General features: G+C 39.4%; 1 long non-coding RNA gene across 1 annotated transcript in view; it reads left to right on the top strand.

Annotated features, from left to right (window-relative positions):
* Positions 1-20,077, top strand: part of LOC127190991 (uncharacterized) — a 34,525-nt gene extending 14,448 nt beyond the window's left edge. The window contains exons 2-3 of the long non-coding RNA XR_007830809.1: positions 18,135-18,186; positions 19,994-20,077. This is a non-coding gene — a long non-coding RNA (uncharacterized LOC127190991). The remainder of the gene's footprint in view (positions 1-18,134; positions 18,187-19,993) is intronic.
* Positions 20,078-20,310: the final 233 nt, after the last annotated feature.

The following is a 20,310-nucleotide window of genomic DNA, read 5'->3' as shown; positions in this document are numbered from 1 at the left end:
CCTATGACTTCCATTTAGTATTACATAGGACAACCTAACCATTGACATAAAGCCTAACAAAAATTTTCTAGTTGATAATAAAAAATAAAACTATACCTTTTCATGGATACCTTAATTCACTTTTGAAAAATCATCAAAGTATTAAAATCTGCTTCTTATATATAATAAACCCTAAACAGGGATTCAGAGTACATGGCTAACATACAAAAATCAGGGTGTTTACTAACAAATAAAAAAAGAAATTCAAAACGAATGCCAGTTAAAATAACATCAAAACATCAAACGCTTAAAATATATATACAAATATAACAAATAACTTGCAAAACAGGCTCTACAGTGAAAACTCCGAAACCTTAGTCACAGAGTTTAAAGCCTTAAAGCATGGCCGTATATTATCATGCTCTTGAGTTAGAAGAGTGAAATATTTTAAAATGTCATTTTTCCCTTTTGCTATATTTACTCAATACCATCAGCGTCAAAGTCACATTTCTTATATACCCCTCCTTCCTAGGACAGTACTGCCTGCAATCGGCTGAGCCCTCCCACATCAGTCAGCAATCATGAAAATGTCCCGTGGAGGCAGTTCCCCAGTAGGTATGTCCACAGGCCCATCTGATGGAGGCAGCTCCCCAACTGAGAGTCCCTCTTTCCAGGTGTCAAATTGTGTTTTCATACAATATGTTCTGATCGTGGTTTTCTTCCCCTCACCCCAAGCTGTCCCAGGTCCTTCCTACTCCCTACCCACCCACCCCTCTCTCTCTCTCTCTCATTAGAAAACAGGCATTGGAAAATAAATAATTAAATATATAAAGAGAATAGGTCAAAACAAAAAGAAAAAAAGGAAAGATCCAAAGGAAAAGCACAAGAAACATATGCAGAAACAGGTATAAACACCTCGACACACTCAGAAGTCTCATAACAACACAAAATAGGAACCCTCATATACCTCTAAGGGAAAAAAGCCTTTGTCAACTTTGGTACACCACAATCTTTTCTTTCTCATTTGTCCCCAAGATCTTCTGTTAATATGATAATCGATGTCCTGCTGACCTTAAATTTTTCAACACTTTTCAAAAGACTAATATCTCTTTAAATATCCAGTCTCTTAACAAGTTACATAATTTCTTACTCCCAATGGAATAATCAGAGCATAAAAACAATCATCCTTAAGCAAAACCAAATGCCAACAATGTACATGGTTTTGTGCCTGACGTCTGGAACTCCTCGTTTTCTGGGCTCCAAAGGGCTTTGGCGGCTTCACTCTCTAGCTCTGCTGTCCTCAGCACACAGCTCATCTCCGAGGCTTGGGCTAGCTCCACTCCACACCTTCCACTGTCCTTTTGGCATTCCCATAGTCCTGGCATCTCCAAGACCCCATGTCTTTACTGTAACTGATGCGCCGGCTGCCCTGGTGGCTTTTCTTAGCCTCCCGTCGCACCAAGCCTTAGCTTCTCCATGACAGTTTCAGGACTATGGGCTCCACAAGAGCTGCAGCTGACCCCGAGGAAATAATTTCCAGAATATTTTTTTCCTTCAGCAATGCTGGTTTCATTCATCACAGCTGACTTTTCAGCCCCAGGTAACCAGCATTGAGTGTCCCAGGAGAGAAAAGGTTTCTCTTTAGTGATGCTGGTCTCTTGCTAGCCTCAGTGTACTTCTTACACTCCAGCTAACCAAAACCCACAGATACTTAATTCAAAACATAACTTAAGTATCTTATGGGGCCTTTGAGAGGTTTTCAAACTTTCCCTTGAATCTGAGAGCTAGATGTCCACTGTCTACATTGCTCTCAGCCATGTTTTCCAAGTCCCTACGTGAGCTCATTATCGTCTAAGTGCTTAGTAAGCCTTCCAACCCGAACTTCAAAATGTCACTTTAATTCTCCCCCAAAACATCATGGTCGGGTATACCACAGAAACACATTAGGATATTGGGATCCTAAAGAAATAGAAAACCTGAACACATCCACAAAATAGAGATTAAATCAGTAACAATGAATTTTTTAAAAACGTAAGAAAAAAAGCCATAGCCCAGTAATTTCATGGGAATATTCTATGAAATATATCTTAACTATCTATCTTCTTGAAGTTTTATGACTCTCTTCTCAAAGTAGAATGACATTTTTAAGCTCAGTTTGTGAGGCTCCAATCACTCTGATACTAAAGCCACATAAACACACTACAAGGGAACTGTAATCCAGCAAGTGCAAACTTTCTCATTAAAATACTAGCAAACAAAGATCAGCAGCATATCAAAAGGAGTAACTACCCTGACAAAATGAAATTTATCCTTGGACACACATAGGCTTAGCATATACAAATTAATCAATATGACTCACCACATTAACAGAATGAAAATAGAAACTACATCAATATCTCAGTAAATTGAATAAAAGCATCTGATGGATTCCTGCGTCCTTTCATGATAAAACTCTCATCAGTCAGTATGGAAGGAGACTCATTGGACATATCCAAGGACCTCGTATGAGAAGATCAACGTGCTGTGATAATCAATGTGGAAAGTAGAAATTTTTTTCTTTAAAATATGATACAGAGCAAATGTTGCCCCTTCTTGCCACATTTGTTCAGTGAAGTACGCTAAGTCTGAGCCAAAGAATCAAAAAAGAAAAATTAATGATATGCAAATCAGAAAAAAAAGTGAAATTATTTGTTTGGAGTTAACATGAACTTGTGTTCTAAAGCCTCCACACTAAAAAAACAAAACAACAACAACAACAACAACAAAAAAAACACAGAAAAGTTTTTTGCAACTAATAGTAAAAATACTGTATACAAAAATCAATATATAACATTTGGTTGCCTAATATATTAACAATAGCTTATCTGAAAGAGACATGAAAAAGCAATCACAATTATGATGTTAAAAATAAATCAAATACTTATACCAAGAAATTTTACTAGGAAGGTAAGGTGTCTGCAAGCTAAAACCATAAAACATTTCTGAATGTAAATAATTTATAAAATTGGAGACACTATCTTATATTCAAGAAGAGGTAATATTCTTTTGTTTTGTTTTTGTTGTTTTTGGTTTTTTTTACATTCAAAATATTGTTTTATTGTTGGATATAGTCTATGAATTGATTTTTTTGCCTTCAACAACTGAATGGAAGTGACTGTGGAATGTTTACTTGTAAATATGCAGACTACATTTCAAGAAACCAATTTGTAACCTTTTTTCAGCAACACATGCCCATTTTTCAGGAAGAGGGTGATGTGGCAAATCCTGCATGTCGCTTCCTGTAACAACATCCACAGCCCTCGCCCCACTCGTTGTTTTTAGTAACTCTTGTGCCAGTAGTGGAAGTTGTCATTTTCCAAAGCTGTTAATTATTATTTCTTGTTTGAAATGTTCATTCCTGAAGAGAATGCCCATCACAGTGTCATTTCTGGCTGAAGATCAGGAGGGGCATCAGCAGGAAGCATTGACTAGGATTTCTTTTTCTTTCTTTTTTTTTTTTTTTAAATTAATTTATTCTTGTTACATCTCAATGGTTATCCCATTCCTTGTGTCCTCCCATTCTTCCCTCCCTCCCATTTTCCCCTTATTCCCCTCCCCTATGACTGTTCCTGAGGGGGATTACCTCCTCCTGTATATGTTCATAGGGTATCAAGTCTCTTCTTGGTAACCTGCTGTCCTTCCTGAGTGCCACCAGGTCCCCCCCTCCAGGGGACATGGTCAAATGTAAGGCACCAGAGTATGTGAGAAAGTCATATCCCACTCTCCACTCAACGGTGGAGACTGTTCTGACCGTTGGCTAGATCTGGGTAGGGGTTTGAAGTTTACGGCCTGTATTGTCCTTGGCTGGTGCCTTAGTTTGAGCGGGACCCCTGGGCCCAAATCTGCCTATCATAATGTTCTACTTGTAGGTTTCTAGGACCCTCTGGATCCTTCTACTTTGCCATTCTCCCATGCTTCTCACCCAGAAGCAGAAAGACTTAAATGGTATATACTCACTTATATCTGCATACTAGCCCAAGGGGCACGTCCCACCAAAGCCTTCACTTACCGGAAACTGGGACAGAGGGGAGGACATCCTATTGACTAGGATTTCTAATGCTGGAGTTGTGCTTGTTAAACTGAATCTAGAGTGGGGGGTTAACTAATTTTTTAATATATTTTATCACTTTATTCATATTACATCTCAATTGTTAGCCCATCCCTTGTATCCTCCCATTCTTCCCTTCTTCCCATTTTTCCCTTACTCCCCTCCCCTATGACTGTGACTGAGGGGGACCTCCTCCCCCTGGATATGCTCATAGGGTATCAAGTCTCTTCTTGGTAGCCTGCTATCCTTCCTCTGAGTGCCACCAGGTCTCCCCATCCAGGGGATGTGGTCAAATATGCGGTGCCAGAGTTCATGTGAAAGTCAGACCCCACTCTCCACTCAACTGTGGAGAATGTCCTGTCCATTGGCTAGATCTGGGTAGGGGTTCGAAGTTTACTGCACGTATTATCCTTGGCTGGTGCTATAGTTTGAGCAGGACCCCTGGGCTCAAATCTGCCTATCATAATGTTCTTCTTGTAGGTTTCTAGGACCCTCTGGATCCTTCTACTTTATCATTCTCCCATCCTTCTCTCACCTAGAGTCCCAATAGGATGTCCTCCTCTCTGCCCCACTTTCTGGTAAGTGAAGACTTTCATGGGACATGCCTCTTGGGCTAGTGTCCAGATATAAGTGAGTATATTACCATTTGACTCTTTCTGCTTCTGGGTCAACGCACTCATTATGATCATTTCTAGGTCAATCCATTGAGGTAATATTCTTAAAATAAACTTCACATGTGACCCCAAATGATGCACAGAGCCAATGACGTGCCTGGAAAAATAGAAGAATGGTGCTCAGTTGCAGAATGGCTATCTGGCATGAAGGAGTTCCTCTCTTCAATCACTACAAATAAATAAATTGTTTTAAAACATGAAATTCCAATGTCAGTTTTACAGAGATTAAGACGACATTTTTAAAAAAATTTACACAGAACCAAAAACGACTGAAACGCTTTATACTCTTGACAATGAAAAGTTGGAAACACACTTCTTGATTCCCTATAGAATTGCAGTAATCCAAATAGCTTGTTACCAGCATGAAGACAGATAAACAAACCAGACAGAAAGTCTAGAAGTAAACTCACATTTATTTATCTATAACCCACTGAGAGTAACAGAGCGTATGTGGCCAAGAATTGCTCAACAAGAGCACCAAGAACACAGGAAAGAGAATGGACAATCTCTTCAGCTAACACTGCTGGGAAACTGGATATCCACATGTAAAATAATGGAATTGGATGTGTTATGCATAAAAATCAACACAAAGTGGATTAAAGATTTAAATATTAGCCAGAAAAAGCAAAAGCTTCTACAAGGAAATGGGAGGATGGTCTTGCTTGTGGTTGGTTTGGATGTGACCCCCAAATGCTGAAAGACCAAAGTGAAAACAGACAAGTAGGACTAAATCAAACTAATAAGTATCTTCCCTGAAACGATCATCACCCACAAGGTGAAATAGCAACCTAGGAATAGAAGTAAGTGCTTGTAAAACGTCCATCTGACAGAGAGTTAGGGTCCAAAATGTATAAGGAATGGCTACAATTCAATCAACAGAAATGAAAACCATCTTAATCTTTAAGCAAGTAAAGGACCAAACTGAGTCTCATTTCACAAAGGCTGTATTTAAGAGGATGCTTCCTGTCATTAATCAACAGGGACAGCAAATTAAAACCAAAGAGATATCACTACAATACCTGCTACAATGGTTATGATCAGAAGATGAGATATCAATTTTAGAGAGTATAGGGAACTGGCAGGGAATCATATGCTCCTGGTGGGACCTTAGACCATCTACTGTCAAAGATTGTATGAAGGTTCCTCAAGAAAAACAATGAGAGAGAGAGAAAAAGAAGGGATACATAGAACATAGTGCTTACACAAAGACTGTACTGAAGGCCTCTATGACAGCACAGCTGAGGGGACGGATAGGTGTAGTCCTGAATAGGTCCAGAAAACTTTGAGATCAGATCCCACACCCAAGCCAGAAATATGACCTCAGAGATTGCTCAGTCCTGCCCTCACATGGAGGTTGCAGTAGGCATCGATCCAAATGATATTTTTTTTTGTTACTCACAGATACTACTACTGTGGCAGCAAATCCCAGACCAAGCTCTCCATGAGACAGGTAAGAGAATGGCTAGTTTGCACACTCTTGGGGTTAGGCAAATCTTTGATTAACAGCTTGTGAAACTCATTGTGAGAAGTTTCCAAGAGTCTTCGTGTATATTAAAGAACACAGTGAGATGATGCATGTCCCCAAAGCTTTATCCTGGCAGGCACCAGTGAGAGAGGACTTCCAGTTACTGAAGTTATGTGAACAGGAGAAGATAAAGTACAGGCTTGGAGACCCTCACCTCCACACATAGCTATCTCCTTACCTTCTTTCCAAAGCACTGGTCTTCCCTTTTCTCTCTTTTTTTTTTCTTTTTAAAGATTTATTTATTGCATATGAGTGCTTTATCTGCAGAAGAGGGTATCAGATTACATTATAGATGGTTGTGAGCCACCATGTGGTTGCTGGGGAATTGAACTCAGGACCTCTGGAAGAGCAGGCGGCGCTCTTAACCACTGAGCCATCTCTCCAGTCCCTTTTCCTTTTTGTAAATCGGCTGTTAGAGCCAGAGTACCATTCAGTACAAGAGCTTTCTAAAACCCCACAGCTGAAGCTGCCTCTAGCCACACACCTTCAAATCATGTCAGATCCTATAATCTTTTGATCTGATCTGAGAAAGCACAATGAAGTGTTTCATTGCCATCCACATATTTACCCACATTTATTAAAATATGCAGTTGGTCAGCCCAGTGAGTGGAAAGTTTATTTTCTAACTGCTGCCAGTTTCGTTGATTGTCTTTTTTTTTTCCTTAGGCCAGTTCCCCCAAGTCGCTTTAGACTTCAACAGGCCATGTCTTAGCCAATGGTCAATGTTATTTCCCCAAATTAATAAAAGCCTTCTTTCCAGATGAAGGGTATAGTGTGTCTGTGGTTTTGCCAACCCATCTCCTAGATGTCAAAGAATTACCAGTTGTGCCAAGATTCAACTCTCAGATGTAAGTTCAGTTTCTCAAACTGTAGCTTGTTGTAAAAATATTCTAAGATGCTATTTTATGATAGTCACTATTAGGAACTAAGGCAGTTCTTAATACAGCAAATACAAACATAACTCAGTGACCAACCACTGCTTGGCGGACACACCTAAAGGAAGTAAATCCAGATCTCAAAGGATTAGCTACATTCCCCAGATTTATTGCAGCATTGTTTACTGAGTCGTGGTATGGAAGCATCTATCAAAATATGGATAAAGAACCCATATCATGTATATACATTTCACATATGCATGTGCTGTATATATAATAAAATTATATGCTGCCATTTAAAAAGGCCAAATCAAATCAGGACATGTGCAGGAAAAATGGAATCAATAAGAAATCATTATGTTAAACTAAATGACCATCTGCAAAGACAAGTTTCTCTTACTTCAAGCTTAAGCATTGGAGTGAGTTACAGGCTACAGATGAAGAGAGCTGGGTTCTGGCAATACAACCATTAGTTTGCATGAGTCTTAATATAAAGGAAAAAAGAAAGGTTAAGCAGAATCTGGGGTGGAATACCAAAGGATTTTCTCTTAATAGAACATTTTATGAGATTATATTCTGGTTAATTGGACAAAAAAAATCACAGCTTTGTGTAAGTGGGACAAGGAACAACAGCAGGAATGTCACCGACCATTGTTAGAAAATAGGATGTTCTCTCTCTCGATGATGATTTTCTTCACTGGGAAGATTTATTCTGGTTACACATCTCTGCAGTCACAAGCCCCTCAGACCCATGAAGCTATTGACTCGGTCTTGAAGTCCCAAGCACACACACAGCACAGCTTGCTATCCCTTTGATGGTTCTCTGTATGTTTAGCAGATGATTCTTCCTGGCATACTGTTGGGCTGAAGGGTCTAGTGTATTCCATGTAGGAATTGTGTGTCGGGCACTGTACTAACATGATGCGGGAACTCTAAGGAGCTACTGAGCTACAAAGTGGAGACATGCAATATGTCTTCAGAAGTAGGTATTTCTTCTTCTTCTTTTCTTTTTTATTCATTTATTTATTCACTTTACATCCCAATCGTAGCACCCTCCCTCTTCTAACCCTGGTCCCACCCTCCTTTCCTCTTACTCCCTCTCCCATCGCCTCTTCCTCAGAGAAAGGGAGCCCCCTCCTCTACCAATCCTTTCCAGCCCATCAAGTCACTCCAGGATTGAGTGCATCATCTTCCCCTGCGGTGTGGCGAGGCAGGCCCTCCATGGTGGAAACGATCAAAAAGCAGGCAAGAGAGTCAACATCAGAAATATCCCATGCTCCCCTTACTAGGGGGCCCATGTGAAACTGTGCTGAGATGCTCATTGGCTATATCTGTGTAGGGGACCTAGGTCCAGTTCATGCATTATTCTTGGTGAGTGCTTCCATCTCTGCAAGCCCCTCTGGGCCCTGGTTTGTTGGCTCTGTTGGTCTAGTGGAGCTACTGTCACCTCCAGGTCCTTCTAACCTTCCTCCCACTTTTCGACAAGACTCCCTATGCTTCGCCCAACGTCGGGCTGTGAGGCTCAGCATCTATTTGGATGCTCTGATGGGTATTCTGTTATGCTCAAAGACAGGAGCCTAGCATAGCTGTCCTCTGAGAGAAGTAGGTATTTCTAACAGAAATAGCATGGTGCGAATTTCCTCTTGTTTTCAGAAAAACAAACAAAACCAAAAACAAACAAACAAATGTAACTACAGAGTAAGTTGACATTTTAAATTAAATCATAGCACAATAGAAGTCCTAATTTTAAAAAATGCATGTTTTGCATTTATAACAACACAGTGAATATCATGATTTGATTAAAATGCAAAAAAAAGTAAAATTCAGCTTTTTGTTGTTTTTAATCCAATGACAAAATAAGTAATACAAGATTTCTGTCTGCCATAGTTCTCCTTCTCCCCCTCCACTGGGTGCTCCCCCTCCCACTCTCTCTCATGTTAATTCTATCACACCCAACATACATGATGCGTTTTCACAGTTCTCTCATTGGGATAGCCCCTGCAATAAGACCCAGTGATCAGCCTGCTCACTTTAACTCTGCACAAAATGACCCCAACCTTTGAGTTTTCCAAATATATTCAGGGACTATGGACTTCTGGCTGAAGAGCTACTGTAAACACGTTTACTGTGACTTACTCCTTGTGAAGACTGATTCCCAGCCCTTCCTTGGGCTCAGTGGTTGGAGAATTCAGTGTTCTTCAAGTCTCTCTCCCCTAAATGTTGACTTACCTTTAGGAGAGATGTTGGTTGAGGCTGTGCAGTGAATAAATTGAAGGCATATTTATTGTTTTTTTTTCCCTTGGAGGTAACTTTTAGAAGAAATTTTTGTGCAATATTAATAAGATAAGGGCCAGCTCAGTTGGAGCTTGTTCCTTGTAGACGTTTCTGTGTGCTGTGTGAATGGCATCTTCACATTGTGTGTGTGTGTGTGTGTGTGTGTGTGTGTGTGTGTGTGTGAGATAGTTTGATATTTTGTGCCTTTGTCTTTTTTGCAGATGAAAAAACAAAAGATGGCCCTATATTTTTAAGTTGTGTCTTAGCATTGTCTCTGCTATGTAATAATTTGGGGGCCCAATTTATAGTTACAGATCTTGTATATATCATAGCCTACAGGAAATTATCACATATTCCTTATCATAACCCAGTATTTTATATTTGCAGATATATTTTTTAAAGTGTATATTTTAGCAAATCCTAGTGTAGTCAAAACTCACATTTAATTGTATGAACCCACACAAATAACTGGACCTGTTTGCATTGGGAGCTGTCTATCTCATTATTCCTGTCTTTCTCACGTTCATATTTTTATATCTAAAAAATTTACTGCAAAGATATGTTATCATCAAATTGAATTTCAAATGCTACATAATTTGAATTATGTTTTTCTTATAAGTTGGTTACCATCTTGGCAATGGGAACCAGGGTATTGGCTTGTGGAAAAAAATAAATTCTCCCTTCCTTTGTTTTGTCCTAATTCCTTCCTTCCTCTGTCAAAAAATCACAAAGCAAAATATCACAAAGAGCAAGCCGGGAGTCAGAGAGATCCTGTCTCTCCAGCATTCATTCCTCAGACACTGGCATTGGCAAATGACACAGTTCAGTGCCAGGGCCCTGCCTGCCCGTCTATTAACCTAATTGACAGTGCTTGTGACATGCATCGGGGTGATTCCTCTCGGAATAGCTAACAGATCTGAGCAAACCAGAGAAGGCATGGAGGGAAAATCTAATCCCTCCTCCTCTTTCATTGCCAGAAGAATAAATCAGCAGCTTGACTGTCGAGGATCATGTCAAAACCCAAGAAGAGATGGTTCACAGGAAACATACAACGGAGCCGGGGGTGGGAGGGGTGGGGGGATTAGGAGCTTTTGGGGACACAATGGAAGCCTGTGATTAATGTAGTCATGTAATCAGGATACAGCGTGTGATGACCAACAAAGGGATTTTCAAAGGGTTCCTGGACAGTGATGACTGAAATGATTCGTCTCGAGACAGGTGCTTTAAAGGGGAGAAATGCTCTAAGGCCTGATGTGGAGAATAGATGTAAAGGTCCAAGACAAGAAGAACAAGGGGATCCCAGAAAGCAAGTGGGGGTGCACATGGAAACACTGATAAATTAGTAATAGAGCCTCAGGCTTCTTGCCAAAAAAAGAAAGAAAACCTCTAATACCATGGCTCAAAATGTCATGAAGCATATTTAACAGTATGTCAAAAAGTCAAATTCACTCCGCTTATCTAGAAGAAGACAAAAAGACATATATTTAAAATGCCTCATTTCGATCTCATGCCTAGGATCATGTGCAACCTACTATTTTAACACGCTGTGTATTTCCTAGCATACTATCAAAATGAAGAATTAAATTAAGGAAACAAATGAAAGTTATTCATCAATCCCTCTATGAGGGGGAATATGGGATGTTCCACAGTCAAAACAGAGGAGGCCAGACCAACTGCTGTTGCTCCTGTCTTCTTTGATGCCCACATTTAAACAAGGCTGACTTTGTCATGTGCCAGCCAGTCTAACTGGGATTCCACAAGCGTTACACCTCACACACCGTGGACATTAATGGTGCTCATCAGTTTAAGCTCTGAAAATACCGTGCCTGTTTCTTAGAGATAATGATTTGATTTCCTTCCTCTAATTTCTATTACGGGCATCTCCAAACTCTCCATTTATTTATTCAACTAATATTTATCAAGTGCCCCATACCCTCTGAGACATCCTTCTTACTGCCAATCAGTGTGAATTCTGCAGGAAGCAAACCCTGTGTGAGGGAAATATTTACACTGTGTTGAATATATAGAAGTTGCTTCATTACAATTGCCATAGGCTAAAACCCTGAAGGATGATTTTTATATTCGCCCTTTGGAAACCGGTTCTTCTACATTAAATTATAGGCAGGTTCTGCTTGTTTTTGTTTTTATTTTTCTGATACATATCATCCCACATAAAAGTCCTTCAGCATTTTTTTTCATTTTTTTTATTAATTTATTCTTGTTACATCTCAATGTTTATCCCATCCCTTGTATCCTCCCATTCCTCCCCCCCCCCATTTTCCCATTATTCCCCTCCCCTATGACTGTTCCTGAGGGGGATTACGTCCCCCTGTATATTCTTCCTTCAGCATTTTTTACAAATATCCACATAAATAGCAACAAAAAAGAATGCAAAATGTTGTTAGTTACTGGGACAAAATAAAAATGTAATAAAATTAATTTGCTTGTCCACTCCCTCTTTTAGTCCTTTGTGAATCGCACCAAGATTTCACCATGCACTGAGAATAATACCACTTGAGGAGGGCAGAACCATAAATAAATCAGTAAACACTGAGAGATTATATTCTTCTGAAGTAGAAAGTAAAAAACAAAACAAACAAACAAACAAAAAACAACTGTGTGCTATGCTGCCCACACAGGGAGAAGCCGAAGAGACATTTCACTGCTCTATAGACTGAGAGGAGAGACGCCCCAGATGGGAAGACCACTCTGAGCAGGTGAAATTGAATGTGAAAACTGACAGACTTGGAGAACTTTAGCTATTTTGGACAGTACAGGTGTCTAAGACAGAAAAAGGACTTAGTAATGCATAATGTACTGAGAACAGCATTCACCCAAAATTCATTATCTATTCAGAACCACAGAACGTGACCTTTTTCTAGATAAAATATTTGTACATGTTATAAAATTGTAATGACGTCTTCCTGGAATAGAATAGGGCCAAAGAGGAGAGAAATGTGAACGTTGACTTACAGGGAAGAAAGCCATGTGATAGCACAAAGCAATGAAGTGATGCTGCTACAGCCACTGCCTAGAAGCCACAAAAAGCTGGTAAAAGCAAGGCAGGATTTCCCTGGACCCTCCTGAGAATCAGGGCTGAGCCAACATTTCACAATGCACCTATACCCTCCTAGTGTACGGCAGATAGGATGAATCTCTGCTGTGTGGTTTTTTTTTTTTTTTTTTTCCTTCTGTGTTAAAATACCCAAAAATATATAAAAACTGTTGCAAGAACCATAGGAAACTAAATGTGTTTAGGACATGCCAGAGGTGATAGGACAGGGAATTGATTGATTGCTGGGGCTGGTGACCTAGCAAACCAGGCTGCTAGACTCTGCATAATGGGAGACTTGACCAAATAACAAAGTCATCGCGGACAAGGGGCGGTCAATAGATGGAGAAAGGAAAAACTTCTCCATGAGCATGTGAGGTCAGACTAAAGTCTTCTGGTGTAAGATAGTTTGGGTAAGGGGCTCTGCTCAAACTATGGCACCAGCCAAGGACAATACGTCCAGTAAACTTCGAACCCCTACCCAGTTCTAGCCAATGGACAGGACATTCTTCACAGTTGAGTGGAGAGTGGGGACTGACTTTCACATGAACTCTGGTGCCCCATATTTGACCATGTCCCCTGGAGGGGGAGGCCAGGTGGCACTCAGAGGAAGGATAGCATGCTACCAAGAAGAGACTTGATACCCTATGAGCATATAGAGGGGGAGGAGGTCTCCCTCAGTCACAGTCATAGGGGAGGGGAGTAGGAGAAAAGTGGGAGGGAGGGAGGAATGGGAGGATACAAGGGATGGGATAACAATTGAGATATAATATGAATAAATTAATAAAATACATATTAAAAAAGAGATAGTTTGGGTAGGATTTCTGCCATTCATGACTTTAAGATTTCCTAAACAATACAGAAAAGAGTGTCACATATGATGGCTTATCTATGTCAAGAAGGACTTTGTAGTCATGAGATGGCTTCAACTTGAGCTGAGATTGGAATCTCCTGGACATGGCTGGAAGACAAATAACAGAGCTGATGCCTGTCATCCTATGAAGACACAAAACACTGCTTCAGAGAACCTGGAGTCTCACAACCTTCAGAGGTTTCATATCAATGTGCATCATTTTATTAATTTTCCAGTATAATTCTATGGAGTGTCCTTAAACTGAAGAACACAGAAATGTAAGATGTGTTTTGGGTAAGGGCTGCAATGGATAATTGTGTAAAATGGAAGAAAAATGTCATGGAGTTCTTAATATTGAAAAGATAATGTTTAAACTTACATGGATAACAAGTCACATCACATTATACAAAAACATTTTTTGCCACATCAGTTTCTATTCCCAAATTACTTATTCTTTATGTATTATGAAGTCATTCATTTCATATTTTTCTTTTGTAGTATTTGAGAGTTTCATACATGAGTACTGTGTTTGCATCATTTCTACCCCTCCAACTCCCACAGTAGCTTCACACTCCCTCTAAATTCATGGCATTTTTTCTGTGATCATTATTCTTATGTGTGTGCGTGCATGTGTGTGTGTGTGTGTGTGTGCGCGCGCGCGCACACACACACACACACACTCCAATCAGTTCATTTAATATTGATCATATGTAAAAATGCATAGGACGACTACCTGGCATTGGATAACTTATCATAGCTATCGGGGGTGGTGATTTTTATTATGCAAGTCTCATCTCAGTCATATTGTTGAGATTCTTTGTCGTGTCTTGAAGACAATAGCTCACTGCTGTTGTCATGCTCTTCTGGCTCTCATAATTTTCCTGCTGTCTCTTCCATAATATTACTTCAGCCTAAGGTGCAGAGGTTACAGGCTTATTTTATGCACTTTGTCTAGTTCTGAATCTCTGGAGTAGTTTCCATATGCTGCGAAAAGGAACTTTACTGCATGATGAAAGCTACATTTCCTTGTGTCCTTTGACCAGAAGTTGAGGCCATTGATAATTAAAGTTAGTATTAAAAAGGTTTCTGTTTTGCTGCTGTTTGTGTTTTTAGTCCTAGTTTGTGTTTTAGTCATTATAGCTTTGTTTCCTTTCTGTAGTCAGAAGTATTACTTGCAGTATTCTCTGTAGGCTGGTTTGGTGAACACAAATTCTTTTAGACTGTTTAAAGTGTGGAGAATTATTTCTTTCTCCTTCAACTATAGCAGATAGTTTTTGCAGGGTATCGTAGTCTGACTTGTCATCTACGGTCTTTTGGAATTGAAGCACATTGCTCCAGGCTTATATGGCTTTTAAATTTTCATTTAGAAACAGCTGTTATCCTGATAGGTTTTCCTTTGTATGTAACTTGTGGTTTTTTTTTTTTAAGTTTGTAATATCCACTTTTTTTTTTTTTTTTTTTTTTTTTTTTTTTTTTGGTTCTGTTTATATTGTTTTCACTATACAATATGCTATGGAAAGCTTGGTTGGTTTTTTTTGTGTGTCCTATTTTGTGTTATATGTGATTCTTTTATTGTTCTTGTATAGGTATGTCTTTCCATCATTTAGGAAGTTTTCTTCTATGATCTTGTTGAAGGTTTCGTCTATCCATTGACTAGAATAATAGTGATCTTCCTCATCTTCATCCTCTTCTTCCTCCTGCTCTTCCTCCTCCTTTTATTTCTCCTTCTCTTACAATGTGTAGATCTGATTTTTTCACACTGTTCCAAAGTGACCTTGTATTCATTTTATTTATTTTTAAGTTGTCACAATCTTTGATTGAGTTTTCCAATCCCTTTTCCTTATCTTCAAGTCCTGATATCCTGTCATCTACTTGATCCATTCTTCTGGCAAGGATTTCCTCTGAGTTTGCTAATTGGGTCATTGATTTTCAATCCCATCTTCATTTTAGCTAGAATTTTCTCTAAAATATTATTTCTTGATTGAATTGAGTTTTCCTGTACTGTCTTTGTCATTTCACTGAACCATATGATTTCAATGAGGTGTTTGCTCACATCCTCTTCCTTGATTTCTTTGATCATGTTCATTATTGTTCTTTTAAATTCTGTTTCCTGGTGTTCATCAAGGGGATTCTCAGGCAAGAACATTGCTAAGAAATTGGTGTAGCTTGTGGAGAACATCATCTTGTCTTTCCTATTGTTTGTAGTTTTGCATGTGACCTGGGTATATAGATTCTTTCCTTGGTTGGGTATCAAGTACAAGATTCTAGACCCTGTTCGTTGAGTAGAGGTTAGTTCTGACTTTGCTTTTCCCAAAGCTTGGTTGGATTCAGACAAGGTATGAAGAGTTGGTGGGGTGAAGGCAATTCCAATTCAGTGTTGACGAAGAAAGAATGGAATCATAACTCCCAGCTGGGTCTCCTGGGCTGTTCTAACACTCCTGGGCCTACATTACCTGAGTCAGGAAGTTTGTGGTTAGTGTAGGTAGAGATGATTTGGGGCACTCACCAGCCTGGGCTTGTGTACAGTCTATGTGAGCAAAGCTAGGTCTGTGAATGTGGTGGTAGAAGGGTTTCTGGTGAACCAACCAAGGCTGGTTTGGTATACAGAATAAAGGGTTAGGTCTGTGAGTGTGAGGAGCACTAGGTGGTTTATAACATCTATTAGCTTAGCAACTGTCCCCCCCTTGCTGTCCTAGAAAATACCCAATTTTTCTAGGCCAAATTTAGATGTTCCGTTTTCTATAAAATGTTCTCTATTTCCTTCTCACAGTATAAATCACTCCCTCTGGTTTAATTTATTTTCTTGTCTTATTTTATTTTATTTGTTAAACACCTAAGATGTTTGAGCATTACACATGGAAATGTATTAGACATTGTTTGAGAGATTTTATACAAAATTAAGGAAAGGGAGAAAATAAATAAGTAATTACAATGTATAAGTAAAAGGTATTTTCAAAAATTTACTAGCAGAAACTCTATTATTCACACAGATAAAAATCTTCATGAATTAAGTGTGTATGTCACGAGACACATATATTTGTAAAACCAGTGCCTCACAGAAGCTGAATGGTGATTCTTCTGCTAAGGTAGCTCAGAGCTCAGAGAAAAAAATTCATGATCACATTCATTTTTCTTTTGTGCTTTGACAAATAAAACAACCACAGAAAGGAAAAACATGTAACTAAACCAGGGGGAAAAGAAAGAAATGGAGAATATATGTTGTCAAAAAAACAGCAATGGATGAAAATTTTTTTCAGTTTAAATGTTTGTGAATAAGTTTAAACGGAGTATAGAAAATAATATATATATACATATATATTGCAGATAAAGCAGATTCAATGTTTACAAAATATTTACAAAATAGCTATTGGAAGGAAGAAAAAATAGTATGGAGATAGGAAAAATACATTTAAAGAAAACTGAAAATAAACACTTAATACATATAATAAACTTGTTAGACTACAAATAAAAAGGAAAGAAAATGGGAAGACAATTTTTAAAAGGGAGAAGGGAAGAGGGGGAAGGAGGGAGGGAGGGAGGGAGGGCTGGTTCCCTGCTCTCCTCATTCTCCTGTACATGCTTCTTACTGAGAACTGCAACAGCTCAGGGAGCTAAGCTGATATGAACAATGGATGTTCGAGATCAGAACCTGAGTTCTCAGTGCTGTTGGTGCCACCCATAAACACACAGCATTGACTACTGACATCATTCACGTACCAACAAATACATTATAGTATCATTGTGAAGAGTCTTTCATAATAACCCCTATATTCCAAGGAAGTAAGGCCCCATGAAATGTACCCCTGGCATCCTGATCTTCACTAATGTAACAGATCTTGAGGCTTTGAAAGCAAGCCGTTTTTTTTTTTTTTTTTTTTTTTTTAATTCCTTGACCTGCAAAAATAAAATGGTTGCAACAGCTTCTAAGTACAAACTTATTATTTATCAATCTTATCAGTCAGTGGAATCCATGCTAATATCTGGTCCTGAATATTGTAGACACTAAAGGAAGTGGTTGAATCAAGTTTGGTGAGGTATTTTGAAACTATCACCTATGGAGTGGGGCTGCCTCATAAAAGCTATTCCTGGGATCCTCTCAAAGAAATATTGTTTCCAGAAGTTTGCCATCTGTAAAGCCACTAGGGCCTTTGCCATCAGTGAAAGCAAAACCAGCACATGTTCCTGTGAAAACACACCAGCAGGTAGAGTTTCATTGTCCATGGTCACTACTATGTGAAAATAACAACTATAAGCAAAATAGATCTCATTTTTCCCTTTCTCCCATAACCCCGCTCAAAATCTCAAGAGAAAAATATATGGAACTAGCAAAATAATTTGATTCCAAAAGGAGGGGTGGGTACATTCAATTAAGCAAGTAATTACTACAAATGTTTGTACTCTGGGTCATTGGAGACAATCGCTAAAGTTAAGCAATAAACGGAAAGTCTGAGCTTCAGGTTGCCCTGGAATTTTGAAACTCAATGTCCAGGGAACTCAGCACAGCATTCTTGCTGGACTATTGACTAAATCAATGTCACTAGGTTAATATTTTCATTAGTAAGAAGAAATTTAATACAGAAAAATCTCTCATGAGGCTTTAATTGAAATAAGAAAAGTAAAATTAGATCACAATCCACAGAAACAAGAGGAGGTCTATGCAAGTCAGCCTGACAAGGCCTTGGATGGGGAAGCTTCTCACAAACTTTAGGACACAGTAATAAGATGTGCGTTGGGGTGGAAGGACTAGTTCATAAAAATAGCAAGTAATGAAGGCATGAATAGCCCTGCTTTTTTTTTTTTTTTTTTTTTTTTCAGATAAAACCACAGGCTATTTGGAAAGAAGGTGGCTTAAGCATAAGAAAACTGGGTGAAGGAAACCATGGAGGGAAGGGTATTTTGAGCAGAGAAAGCTGTGTGAGAAGACCCTGGGGAAGGGAGGAGCCAAGAACATTTGCAAATGTGAAAGGAAGCCTTTGTGGATGGAGGATCCTGGGATAAAGGAGAGCGAAGTGACTTGGGTTGGATAGCTGGGAGGGGCAAGTATCTGCTGAGCACAGTAAAGACAGGATTCATTCTTATCTCACAAAAAAATAAAATGTTAAGGGATTTATAGAAGGGTGATATATACATTATATTACAGTATAATTATAAACAGGAGAGATTCTGAGGAGGTAAGGAGACCACAGATGGGAATATGGCAAGACTTTTCAAGGCATAGGACAAGATGTCAGTGACTTGGGGAGAGAGAGAGAGAGAGAGAGAGAGAGAGAGAGAGAGAGAGAGAGAGAGAACTCAAGATAGCTGGCCTAGGAAAGACCAGTTTATTGTTCCACTGTAGGGAATTACTGGTGAACTTTAAGAGTCGATACAAGATGACAGCTTTATGGTGCTATTCTACAACAGCAATGCAAAGAGTAGAAGAAAGGGAGCCTGAGTTTTTAAAAAAATAATCAATAAAAAAGAGGCTGTGATGGCATAAAATGCCTGGGAAAACATGCAACACTTGAGTGATTTCAAGGAGAGACGGTGGAGAAAGGAATTGAAGAGGAGGATCAGCTCCTTGTTTTCAAGCAGGTAGTGAGCTGGGATTTTCATGGAGGAAGGACTTATGAAGAGCGTGGGCAATGTGGGCATTAAATACATACATTCACCTTAGTGCGCACCCACGGAGCACGGGCATGAGTGGATATGCCAGAATCAGTCACCTGCTTCAGGGGAAACCTGGTACTGTGGATCAGGACAAATGCTGGGGGAAAGCTGAACTTGAGCGCCCTTTTCTTCAGGAACCAACACACTAGAGGCATAAGATAGATCCTTCATCTCCAGGATGCAGAGGTGCAACAGGATAGTATGAATCTAAACCATTTTCCAGTCTCTGTCTCACTCCAGAACTGCTGAGACCTGCTAATTTAGATGACTAAGTGAGGGTGTTCTTGAGAGACACTAAGATTTCCTTAAAAGATGACCCTCTCAGTAAGTTCCCAGAGTGTGCTGAATGTTGAAAATTGGCCATAGTAATAAAAGACAGCAACTGAAACGGCCGAGGACAATGAGGAAAGCTAAGAAGGATACAAACCGCAGGAGAGAGAGGAGAAGCCTGAGGCAAAAATTGGTTTTTTAACATGAACCTAAATTTATCACACTCTATTTTAAATATCTCTCAGTCCCTGCAATTTAAATATCAGGTCCAAAAATACCTAACAGCCTATTGGGAAACCCTTACACATTACAAAAAGAAATTAGAAGTAACTGGTGTTTTGCCCTGAAAGTTCGTGTTCCACAGATAAAACCCTTTTTCCTGTTTTGAGCAATGGGTATGAAAACATCAGTGAATAGGATGGACTTACTTCAGTAATAATGGTAAATTATCCCCCAACCTAAGAGAAGCACTGATAACAAATTTCAAGAGATATACTGCACAATCACGGGGTCAAAAAACATCCTTATGAGGCCAGGAGACACTGGACTAAAACTAATGTGTGAAAAAATAAAATAAAATAAATAAAATAAAATAAAACTAATGTGTGAGAACACTTGTATTCCCAACAACCAGCACGATAGGCCCAGGAGAAATTGTTTATGGAGTGTAGCGAACCAAGCTCTCGGACTGACAAATGTTGGGGTTTTTTCCCTTTGTTTTCTCATCATAACTGCTTTTGATTTGGTCTATCTAGTTTCCGGTGAGCCACCATCTGCCCATCCTCTACAACCATGTCCAGCTGTTATCTCCAGAAGTCTTTCGTCAGACTGTCACTGTGCCCCTGCACTTCCTCACCTCCGTTGTCGAGGCTCAGCTAGGTGACCCTGTTCACACTACTGAAGCAGTACTGGTTCGGGGCGGGGCTGCACATCCCCCCCCCCTTCATGATGCTTAGCAGTTGTGGTTGTGACAACACAGCGGACAGAGTTGGAGGCTGCTAACGCCATCCAATAGGAGTGACCAAAATGTTGCTAAAACATACCATGGACAAGACAGTATGCACAAGACATC

The sequence above is a fragment of the Acomys russatus genome, chromosome 6, assembly GCF_903995435.1.
Source record: "Acomys russatus chromosome 6, mAcoRus1.1, whole genome shotgun sequence".
Classification (NCBI taxonomy): domain Eukaryota; kingdom Metazoa; phylum Chordata; class Mammalia; order Rodentia; family Muridae; genus Acomys; species Acomys russatus.
The sequence above is the reverse complement of the archived record's forward strand: the minus strand, read 5'-3'. Positions and strand labels throughout refer to the sequence as shown.